Below are 11,837 nucleotides of genomic sequence, written 5' to 3' on the forward strand. Positions count from 1 at the left end.
ATTGCGTCAGCTTTTATTATTGCTGGGAACAACGGAAGAATAATAACTGTTGGGTAACGCGAGTTTTCCTTAGCCTGTCTTGCATAAAGACACTGTCTTCAATTAGAGGACTCTCAGATCTGAAATCTCTGGAGTTCCATTTCCTTACAGCTCAGCCCCTAACACCTTCAGTGTGTTACAGCAATAGTCCACAAAAGGAGAGCTAAATGCTTGACTACGTGTGTGCTGTCAGTACTACGGAACACTGCAGTGTTTTTTACAGCAGGCCTTTAGCTTCATTACTGCTCTTCAGCCCTTATTTAAAACAGAGCATGTCAAAGGACAACTGGCATTTGGAACGCCAGCGACTGTTAAGAGAAATAACATTGATTCCTACAACTTGTATGCAATACGAAACAATAAAATAATCAAAGATGTTGGAAAACCACAGGGTGTTGGCAACCAGGAAGGCTCAACAACACCACACCTGCAAAAGTTTGTAGATTTTTTTACAGAGTACATAAGTATGACTTTGGTGAGGGTTCTTTTTTTTTTGAAACTGCCTTAACCTTACTGAGATAACAGTGGATCCTGTTGGTTTAAAGTTCTGCAGCCCTTGTTCTTTGGAGTAGCTCTGACACAGAGCTCTTCATGCCTGCTCAATGCAGGCTCATTCCAAGATCCTCCTCAGCTTTATAATTTGTTATAGAACAACCCAAACGCAGCTTTACAAAGAAGTACACGTGTTTAGCTGTCCGAAAAGTAAATCAGCCCAGAAGCTGATACTCCCATTACATTACCCAAATTATTTAATTAGCTTTCCATGAAGGTGGTGCCAGTGTGGTGTGTTGATACCCGACGTGGTTTGTTGTGGTCATGAGAAACAATTGAAGAACCACATTGCAGATACACTGAGATTTTCCTTTAGCAGGATTTTGCATAAAGAGTTGCAGCTATTTAAGAGAACTGGGAGAAGGGTGTATCCAGTATAGTCAGCTCTTATAATTTTGATTGTGGTATGTGCTGTGCTCCTTACAACTCCAATTTCTGAAGGGAAGCTCAACAACTGAAATAGGCTAATTCCTGCCATGCCAGCAGCTTCCCGACAGGGCACAATAACATTGTGTTTGGTAGTGCTACTTTTTGCTAACTACTTGCATGTGAGGAGGGGGGATTCCATTTTCCACGTGATAAAATGAAAAACTGAGCATCCAATTAAAAGAATAACTTTCTAGTTTATGGTGACAAGCCTAAAATCACGACAGAAGTCCTTCTTAAAAGGTCAACAAAGTGAAGACAAAAGGGGTGGGATGTGGGTACCTAAACATCAGCATTTAGGGTCATGTGGAGTGCCCAACAAGTCTCCTGAAGTGCTGTGGCGTATCTGCCAACTCAGTATGGCTGTCTCTGGTATTTTAAGATATCTGAAGTGTTTAAACACTGTGAATTAATCTGCCTTAAACGGCTTCTGGGCCCCTTAGCCAATTTCTAGACATTTAACAGGTAGAAGCTCAAAGATATTAAGTGCCTACAAGTTTCACGGCAATAATTACTTAAGCAAAGGTACCCCAAACCTGCACGCTGCGAAGGGAGAGGCAGCAGGGGTTCAGGCCTGTGGAGGTCAGTTCTCAGAGAGAAAGCTGGTCACTTCACTCTGCTCCTGGCTGAGGCTGGCAGGGGGCTGGGAGGGCTTTTGGGGTGCGCAGCCTGGGTAAGGCTGGAAGAGAGAAATCTGGAGGGAATGAGGCTGTGTCAGTTTTGCTGCTTGCAAAGCAGCACATTAGGGAGTGCAGCTAAGCATTCAAAATGATTAGCAAGGCTGGGTAGTAAATTCCTTTCATCATTTTGGCTGTCATCCTAAAATATGTGCTCTAGATTTACCACAGATTTGCTTGGTTTGGGCCAGGGAATTTCATTAAGTAACTCCTGCATCATGTGATACACAAGGTCACATTAAATGGTCCAGTGATCATTTCTATTCTTCTGTTTCAATGATCCTTTTCTGAAAAATAATGATAGCAAAGTGAGGAAGCAAAACTAGGTATTGGTGTTTAGCAAGTACAAAGAGCCCAATCTATTTAACTGCTGGGGCATTATTTTTTTTTTAATTGAATAATAATTCCCAGGATTCATTGATCTTTACATTAGTTAGAGCATCCTACAAGGACAGAAACCATGATGGGGAAAGTGTGAGTAATGAGCTAGCAACCTGGTGAATCATTTCCCCTAAAGCTTTGTATTTGTAGAGAGACAGATGGTGGGAGCTGTGAAGAGGGAGAGGGAGGAGGAAAGCCGTTTTTTGCAAACAACAAAAGTAGGGTTAGAGGACAGTGGAAAAAAAAAAAAGAAACTATCAGCAGGTATGGGAGAAGAAGAGGCTGAGAATACACTGGCTGTTTCAAAACTAACACATTAATGTTAAAATGGAGTAGGGTTAAGGGAAAATATAGGAATGAAATTACAGGGAACAAAAGCTTTGTGGCCAAGAGGGGAAAAGAGCTGCCCTAAAAATATATTTGTAGGTGAACTCTTGAGTCAGTTATTAACTTCAAGTGTAAATAATGGGGAAGGTCTGAAAGTATGCAAGTCTCCCTCTCACAGGCTGGCAGACCTGCCCAGCTGGAGCTGCTGAATGGCAGGTACCCTCAGACACAAAAGGCATCACTTGAACAGCAACAGTAGCACCAGGGGTTTCTCTCACAGCGCCTCTACATTTGCAAGGGGCATGTGAGAGAGGAAATACACTGTCCCTCGTGGAAAAAAAAGAAGCAAAGTGAGAGAGTTACATACTTAACATTGAGACGAGTGAAGCATTAAGACAGAGGTCACTGAGAAAGAGCCTGCTTTGCGGGCTTGCCAAAGCTCAGATGACATGAATGCATGTAAAGGGTTTTTTTTTAATGCAAGTCACCCGAGTGACAAAAACATAGTTGTAAAGTTTATCCCAGTTAAGGTAGAGCGGCCTCTCCAGCAAGAGAAGCGTACGGCAGTTCTGGTACAAAGTTAATCCAATACAGCCTTGCACACAAGACATGAAATGCTGCCCTAAGGGCTCATTTTCTCCTGATTTGCTCTTAACTGCCATCATTTGGTGTCATTTAAGAAAATAAAGCAGCAGACCTCCCCACAGCCTCTCTGGGACCAGCAGCAAGGCAGATAACAAAGCTATCTCATTACAGCAGCCTAACCGAAGGGCACCTTGCTGTGAGCATGCCCTTCCCTCATCTCCAGCCACGGACCAGGCACTGCAGGTACTGGAGACCCAGGCATCTTAATAACAGCATCAGTTCAGGCAGCAAATTTGGGCAGTGTGGTCATGGGAGCTCCACAATGAGATGCACTGGTAGAGGAAAAGGAGCAATTGCCACTATTTATCATGCTTCTGGGTTGTCGGATTGGAGGTGCTGGTAAAGCTGAGGGGGATACCTGGTCTTAAAAGGGACGGGGTGGGGGGGAGAAGGGGGAGCTATGTGGCCTTGCAGTGCAAGAGGTCTGCTGTGGTAACAAAGTAAAACAAGTCTCAGAGAGCTTCGTCCCCCTCAGTGTGCAGAACAGGTACACGTTATCTTCCAAAGCAAACATCTCTCTTGTTATGCTTTGGCTTTAATTTAACAGGTTCCCCCATGCCCACACCTGTGGAAATCTGCCACTGTTTAACGCATGTTTGGGAAACAGATGGTGCCTGGAAGGTCACAGCTTTCGGGAGCCTCCCCCTCCACCATTCTTTATCACGACATTGCTGCAGGAAAGCACTGCCATAATAACAAGTTCACAGTATCAGTGGGTTGGTGCTGCTCCTTCTCCCCAGTCCCTGACAAGGGTCTTCTGAAGTTCAAGGCTGGCACACAGCAGTATTATTAAAGATGTCCACTGTGTCATTTCTGCTTGGGCTGTGCCAATAGCTGCTCACATGGGTCCCCATGATCAACACGAACCGTATTGATACACAAACATCTCACAAAAGTCACTTGCAAAGCCCTCTCTGAGATGCCAGGCACCTCATGTACACACCTCTCCCACTTTGTCTAACACTATTATAATTAGTGGAGGAAGAACAATATCTCTATTTGTACAATATTTGTATTAAAGCAGTTATTGCTAACGGTGAGAGGTGTTCTCTGGTCTGTGGGAGAAGCACACCCGGAGAGAGCGGAGGTGTCCATCAGTGTCTGCTCTGAGCCATGGCCACAGATGGGCGCTGGATGCTGCTGCCCACACAGGCAAAGCCAAAACAGCCCCCGAGGTGCCAGCCCATGGGAGGAGACAGCAGAGTGGCAGCCTCTCCAACGCCAGCTCCAAATTAAGCCAGGAGTAAGTTGGAAGAGCTCAGCCCCACTCCAGCCTTTGGAGCCATGCCTCAGCCTGATCACAGAGCTGTGCACAGACCACCAGCTGTGTGTCCCTACCTGCAGCCAAAATCACCTCCAAACTAAGAAAAAAAATCTAAAACTAAGTTTCCGAGCCTGACCAGATCTGTCAGCTAGGCTACACTTCAAGGGCTTGCTGGTGTAGATGGGACTACACAAATATAAACGCACCTAACCTCCACTGTGGCTCTGGGCACTGCACACCATTGTGCAGATCCGTGCAAGCTGGAAGAAACACCACCAAAAGCAAATGCTGGTGGGTTTGTTTGTTTGTGGTTTTTTTTTTTTTAAACATTTGCTCTTCACTGAAAAGTATCGGGGACTTTTCTAGTTTCTAGGGAGGAGAGGGCAAGGTCCTGCATGCCCACATAACCCTTGGGTCAGGAGAGCTTCACACCAACTTCTGAAGCCACCAAGCCCATGGAGCTAATGGATGGATCCAGGGAATCTCAGGTGAAACACGGATGCACCCAGTGGGTATAAATCCCTGCAGGACTGGCTGTTGTGGAAAGGGGAAAAGGGTGGCCCAAATCCTGCCAGGGAGTAGATGACTTCCCAGCACCTGGTTTGCAGTTCGGCAGATGAAGTCCTCTCTGTTTTATCATACCAGTCTTCTAAGGGAGGTTGGGAATGCACGTTGTGGGAAAGCTCCAGAGAACCACAGAAGTGTGGGGCTGCAGAAAAAGGTACTGTAATGGCAGACACGGGACAAAAAACCAAAACAAAACAATTACAAAATAGTTAATAATTAAAGTTGATTTTAAAAAAAATCATGACCAGCACCACCTGCACTGAGCTCATTCTGGCTGAATTCTGTTCTTTGGATATTCCACTTTTTTCTAAAGGAGTGTATTCTGGGAATACTCTCTTGGAGGCTTTCTTCAAAGCCACCTTCCTTTACCTGGGCTGACAGTCCTCACAACATGTCTGTTCTGTTTTTCGTCAGCTGCCTTCAATGAAAATCTGCTATATGTGATGCTTTGTGACTGGTACGTTCGGCACTGCAATGCTCTTATGTGCCTCGGGATTTCCAGCAAGCAGCAGGTGCTGCAGTCCACCATTAAAAAGCCTGCAGTCTTTAAAGGAAGCAATTTAGTGAGAAAGACTTCTAAGCAGATAACACTACTGGGGATTGAGTTGAATGGCCCAGGAGCAGTGAGTGCATTAAAGAGTCTTTCATCCCTAGGCTGGGAGAGAGAACGCAGCCCAGTGTGGCAGTGACCAAACCCAGACAGGTTGGTATTTGGCAGCATCACGTCAGTTCTCAACGGGTTTCCTGTGCATTGCACTCATGTGTGAATGCATGCAGCCAGACGCACACTACGCCCATCATAGTCTTCCTCCCAGATCTTCCCTCCAAGCAGGTCATGCAGAGACACTGAGATCAAGCCTCAGCATCCATACGGGCACTAGTGCTTCCTGAATGCCAAATTAACAGTATGCCATGGACAACTGACCATTTCTCTTTACGGCAGACTAAAAATAATTCTACCAACCGTGATTCCAGATGCTCAGAACTAGCTTTCCCCATGGACAGGGCAGTGGGTCAGGCACTGAAAAATCATTTGGAAAACAGAAGTTTTATCCTCCACTTTGCTACTGCATTGCTACAGACAGCAGAAAGTTATCGACTCACTCTGCTCCAGCCTCCTCACCTAAGAAGCTGAGATAACAACTGGCCACTTAGGTAAAATTATTGGAGACTTACTGGTTAAAGTACTATGTGCATACAAACAATATTTATTTTTATGGGTCCATTCTCCTTCTAGCCTTACAAGAGAGACATTTTTTTTCTTGAAGCACCAGCTGTGTAGAAGCTGAAACAGCAGAAAGCCAGCAGTAAGACTGTCCCAGAAGAGAGATGAAGGAGGGCTCTTTAAATGGGCACAATAGAAACCAAGAAGGCAGACAAGAGTACAGCAAAGAAGTGAGGAGGAGGAAGGGAACTATACTGTAATGAAATTGAATGAAGTAGCAAAACTAACCAGCTAGCATAGACTCATCTTTTTTTTTGCTTCATACTTTATCTTAAAACAGGTAAAATAATTTAGCATTTACTATTTTTAAAATGAAAAGACAAAAGACAGAAAAACAGTTGTTTCCTCCAGGATTTGTATCCTGTTTTAACTTATCAATTAGAAAATGACCAACTAAAGCACCAGAGACCCTTCTGAGGACACAGCCATACCAACACCAATTTGCTATATTGGCATATCACCATATCAATAGTCAAGAGACTGATGGCTGCAACAAGACAAGACAGTCAGGTACAAAGCACATGGAACACAAAGAGGTTTCCTCTAACACAAGGAATAAAAACTGCACATCTCAGACCCTCACATTTGCTGATTGATGCAGTCCAGACTCCTCGCTCACTCCAGGCTGGAGTTAATTACTCCCAGGAGTAATTAACAAGTTGAATTTTAAAGGTCTGGGCTGGACAGGCTTTGGCATTGGAAAGATGGGTTTCACCATTGTCACAAAGCAATGCCTGGACAACGGCACAAATTTTGTGACCTGTTTCACAGGAGCTATGCTAGGGAAAACCAATCACCCACATCAAACCAGCTTGGGGTTTTCCGTTTCTGTTGTCCATATCTCTCAGGCCTGCACACTTCCCTGTTTTGGATGTCTTACAGAGTAGCTTGTGAACTGCTCGATGCTCCTTGTCCTAATGGCAGTTTCTGGCACAAAAAAAAAGTTTATCTGGAGACCCACATCAGGCTCAGCCTGTGCATCCTCACACAAATTCAACATTTGGTCTGGTGTGATCCTGTACTGCCTTCACATGAGCTTGGGAGCTGAAAGAAGAGCTGTAGCTGAGCAGCACTATCATATGGAGACAGGGTGGTGTTTGGGAAAATCATTCAGGGTATTTCTGCACAAAGGTTGGTCCAAGCCTACATATGTGGTTGTAGCCAAACCAGTCTTTAGCAGACAGGAAGAATGCAAGCCTCTACAAAATGCTGTCTGTGAAACTGCATCAACAAGAAAATACAGCAAGTGCTAGAAAATTTGGTGTCACATTGCTTGTGACAGAGCTCAGTTATAATGAATGCCTGAGGCAAAGCAACCCCAAACCTGCCTGCTCCCTATCACCAGAACAGCTCCTAGGTACATCACAGGGGACACACATTTATCCTACCAGACATGCAGTGTACAAACACAGGTTGCAAACAGCATGTCTGCGAGCTCCTGCCTTGTCAGACAAGTCTCAGTATCTCAAGCCCTAGTGCCTCCTGGGATTTAGCAGGCTTTCAAGGCATTTTGCATCAGCCTAGATATTGGCTCTGCTAGTATTATGCAGCATATGTGCTACTGCCCAGCTAAAAGCATGGTTTCAGTTCTGATTTCTCTCTTTCTCATATGCTTCCATTAGCTAACCTCTAATCAAAAGAAGCAAATAATTTCTCATGTGTCGCCTGTATTTTACAACATTAGAGCCAGCTACATAGGTAACTGCTCTGTGGCTAATGCTGAAAACCAGAAGGGTCTTCTTACGAAGAGCTTACAGTCTGACACTCTTATCTGGGATTTGAGTGGCTAACTAAAATCCTTTGCAAATTATCTGTTGCTTCTTTGTAAGCCCGCTTCCTTTCTTTACATCTGAATTTGGACTGGGGATAATGAACTTCCTGTATCATAGATCGGCATACAAGGAAACTCATTGTACACTCACTAAGGAAGAATATATCAGTAAGTAGCTTATAAGGCAGCTCTGAAGGGTCTTGTTAGAATGACTTATTATCTGAGTTTCAGTGGTTTGATTAAGTGGATCATGTGATAAACACTTATAATGAACTTCTTCAGATGCTGCCAGGGGAAGCCCAGCAGATAAAATGCTGAATCCCACGGCATTGCTTTCTGCATAACAAACTGATTACAAAGATGGAAAAATCATGCAATTCACTGGCTGCTGCTCCTACTCAGGACAGCACAACAGTGTTATACAATTTTCTCTCTGCTGCCCCAAATGAAAATACCCTTGCTACTAAATCCAGTTCAAACTAGTGCAATTTTCCTCCTACAACTCACCAGGCAGATTACAGCTAAATATAACCACTTGCAAGCAATTCTAGTCAAGCTCCTGAGTGATTTGTTTCTTATTAAAGAAAATGAAACAAAAACAAATAAACAAACAAACAAAAACAAAAACAGCTGAAAAAAACCTGGGCATAAACTCACGAGTAACAAATGCTAGTTTCATTTGTTCAAAAAATATTTATCTAAGTCAACCTGAATCACCACAGGGCAAACCTCCTTTCATTTGCAACAGCAAGAGAGGTCAAAGAGCAAGCCATGTTCAAGAGCATCCCTTGCAGTTTTGGCCAATACCTCTAGGACAGATGACCAGGGTAAGATACCAGCACCTGCTATGCTCACTCCTCAGCCCCAGTCAGCAGCTCGTTGTTTCTCCTTCTCAGCAGCACAGTCCCTCCTTCAGCCCTCTCTCCCACATTGTCTCCATGTAACAAGCTACAGTGTCCCTGAAAAAGGTATTCTGGCTCAGGGATGAAGCCTGGGATGTACTTTTTCCTGACCTGTCAGTCAGCATGAATTATGACGCTGCTTCTGCAAGGCCAGTGCTATATCCTTGACCCAGGTATCAGCTGCAGCAGGTGTGATGGATGGGATGCCTTTAAGAAAGTCCTGGGACTGAGATGAGGGAAAGACCCCAACAGCCTCTGCACCATGTGCTCCTACTACCACAGGCAATGGCTGCTTGCACCAGGATATGTATGTTGGTCTGGTCCAATACCTGATTAAAATAACTGTAAAGGCTCTGCCACACAGAAAAGGGCTAGGAGCTCTGCTGGCACTTCCAGGTGTCAGGGGAGAGGGGGCTGGGTATGGTACTGCTGTCAGTGAGCATGTGGAGAAGATACACAAGTGCTGGGCTCTAAGTGAGGTAACTGGTTTTACTTGGGATGCTTAATTCAGTAAAGCGGTGGTGAGGGCACGATGATGCCCTTCCTTTTAGCTACTTACTGACACTGGGTTTCCCTCAGTCCAATCCCAGACTTTACAAAGTGGTAGCTGAGATGGCAGAACCTGCAAGGCCAGCCCCTGGTAATGCCTGTCCTCAGGCTACCTCACTCCATATCATCCCACTGAGTAATCAGCTCTTCAGGGTCACTGCGTGAATCACCTTAAACAGAACTGCTTTGGGAGTTCAGGTGTCAGGAGAAATGAGAAGGTAAAGGGTGGTAAACAGCATGTCACCTCAGCAGCTCTGTGCTGCACATCAGCAGTAGTTCTGACATCTGTCAGTGATGCGCGGTGGAACCAAACTGGCAGTGCTAATTCCCCTACCACACTTACAGACCTTGCATTTCCCTCTTGCTCTGCAGCTGTCCTGCACAAGGCAAGGGTGCCCGGCCTGGCACAGAAGTGCAGTCACTTGTGCATCATCATTAGAAAACCCGTATGGCCACAAGGCTGCTTTTGCACAGTGCTTCGGAGAACAACCCTGGTTATGGCTGGCATCTCACTGTGCTCCTCACTCTGTCTGCTTCTCATGCACACGAGCAGCCCCACACCACCTGCCCCTCGTACTGAGCAGCATGTTAAACCATCCCACTGACTCCCAATGTATTAAGTCACTAGATGTGCACAGATACGCAGACAAGCGTGCAAGTCAGACCCTGTGCTTGCAATTTGCATGGACGCTAGAGCTGGCCCAGAGATCCCACCAGGAGCGGCTGTCATAAAGACACCTAGGGATGAAACACTTGCCAGATGAAGAACACACACATGAATACCAAACTGGCTTGTCAAATGAATCAGAGCATCAAAGAGGTGAGAGGGGATGCCTTGGCCCCAGGCTTGACCCACCAGAATACTCATCCATCAGTTCCGCTTTGAGGAATGGTCCAGTGGTTATGGCATCTTACAGAAATCCTAGGGGATGGCTAACACTGTTTTTTTTTCAAGCAGCCAACCTGTAAATACAACGGCAGTTTAAAATGTACATCAAGCTTTGTATATCAACTTTCCTATGCACCATTACTAGCCATTAAGTTTCCCTAGGTCATGTTATTTTTCAATTAATGGGATTGCACAGATGTAACCAAAGGGATAATATAATACTAACCAGCTCTCATCAATTGTGATGGCATATGAGAAAGAGGGTCTTATCTTGATTTATTTTACAGACAAAGGGAACTCATGCAACTAATAGTGAGAAAAAAGGTATCTTTCTATGCAATCAGTAAGAATCAATAACAATAACAATACCACTATTAGACTCGGTCACCGGAGAACAATGGAATTTTAATTCTGTAAACCAAGTGAAAATGTGTTCTTTATTTTGTTTCTACTTGTCAAGGAAGACTCCTGGAAATGTTGGCTCATTGTCTTTAATCACATTTTGGTATTTTGAACTGAATATACTCCCCCAAAGCATTCCCTTCAATTCTCCTTGCAAGTTTGGTACTTCAGATAAGTTATGGATGTTGGACATGAAAGGATTTTTTCCCCCACTTCACACTTAAAACAATACAGGTAAAAACCACTTTATTTTAGGAAGCAACAAAAAAGGAAAAAAGGCAGTCTGATTTTTGTGTTAAATCTGTGTGTCCCAAGCTCTGTGTGCCTGGTTTTATGAAACTGAACTCCTGGAATCCCCCAGAACTAAAGGAAATTTTTGAAACCATGAGGCCTACTGAAGCTAGGTATTCCAGACAGAAAATCAGGCTACAGTAGTTCATTTTTCACTCATCTAGTACCACATAATCCTATTACAAAGGTCTGTCGTGAGACTTCAAATATCTAGCAGCCAAAGAGCAACAGTGAGCATTAAGCAACATTTCTTTCCGACTTACTAACCTTTACCATGTCTCTTCCTTCTATATGACAGGACAGATAAAGGCATTTGTGGTTTAAACCACGGTCCCTAACCTATCCACAATCTAGTCTGAAATTTTGAATTGGATCAATTTGGAGTATCATTTGGTAGCTGGTTTTTTACTACTCTCATACTTGTATGTAGTAAATATCGTCCACAGATTTCCTGTGTAGGCCTGTCCCCAGGGACTGAAAACCTGGTGTATACAACTCACAAATAAAGCTAGTGAGACATGAACAAGAAAAAGCATAGCATACTTCTGGGACTCACTCCAGGAAAATAAATATGCAAGATGGCACATCACCCTACACAAAGCTGGCAAAGGTAAAATAACATTTGGGTTTGATCATTAAGGAAAATGAAATAATTCTGTGTTCCTAAGTACATGCTGGTCTTCCACTGAAACAAAAGGGCAAAGGTAAGACCGGAGTTCGACTCACAGAAAAATAAACCTGCTGGTAACAGTTGTAGCTTATTTAATTAAATTGGGGGTTCGAGTCTGAATTTGATCGCTGGCTGTCAGAAGACCCATGAATCCTCTAGAAATTAACACCATAATTTATTTCCTATCTCTGCATTTCATGACTTTTTCTATGGCATAGGTTTGCTTTTAAGAACCTATATAAATTCTAGGTATACCTTTC

General features: G+C 44.1%; 1 long non-coding RNA gene across 1 annotated transcript in view; it reads right to left on the reverse strand.

Annotated features, from left to right (window-relative positions):
• Positions 1 to 11,837, reverse strand: part of LOC309437368 — a 35,345-nt gene that overhangs the window by 379 nt on the left and 23,129 nt on the right. The window contains exons 2-3 of the long non-coding RNA XR_014183537.1: positions 4,909 to 5,035; positions 1,861 to 1,981 (exon numbers count right to left, since the gene is read on the reverse strand). This is a non-coding gene — a long non-coding RNA (uncharacterized lncRNA). The remainder of the gene's footprint in view (positions 1 to 1,860; positions 1,982 to 4,908; positions 5,036 to 11,837) is intronic.

The sequence above is a fragment of the Streptopelia decaocto genome (assembly GCF_964273445.1).
Source record: "Streptopelia decaocto genome assembly, chromosome: 3".
Lineage (NCBI taxonomy): Eukaryota > Metazoa > Chordata > Aves > Columbiformes > Columbidae > Streptopelia > Streptopelia decaocto.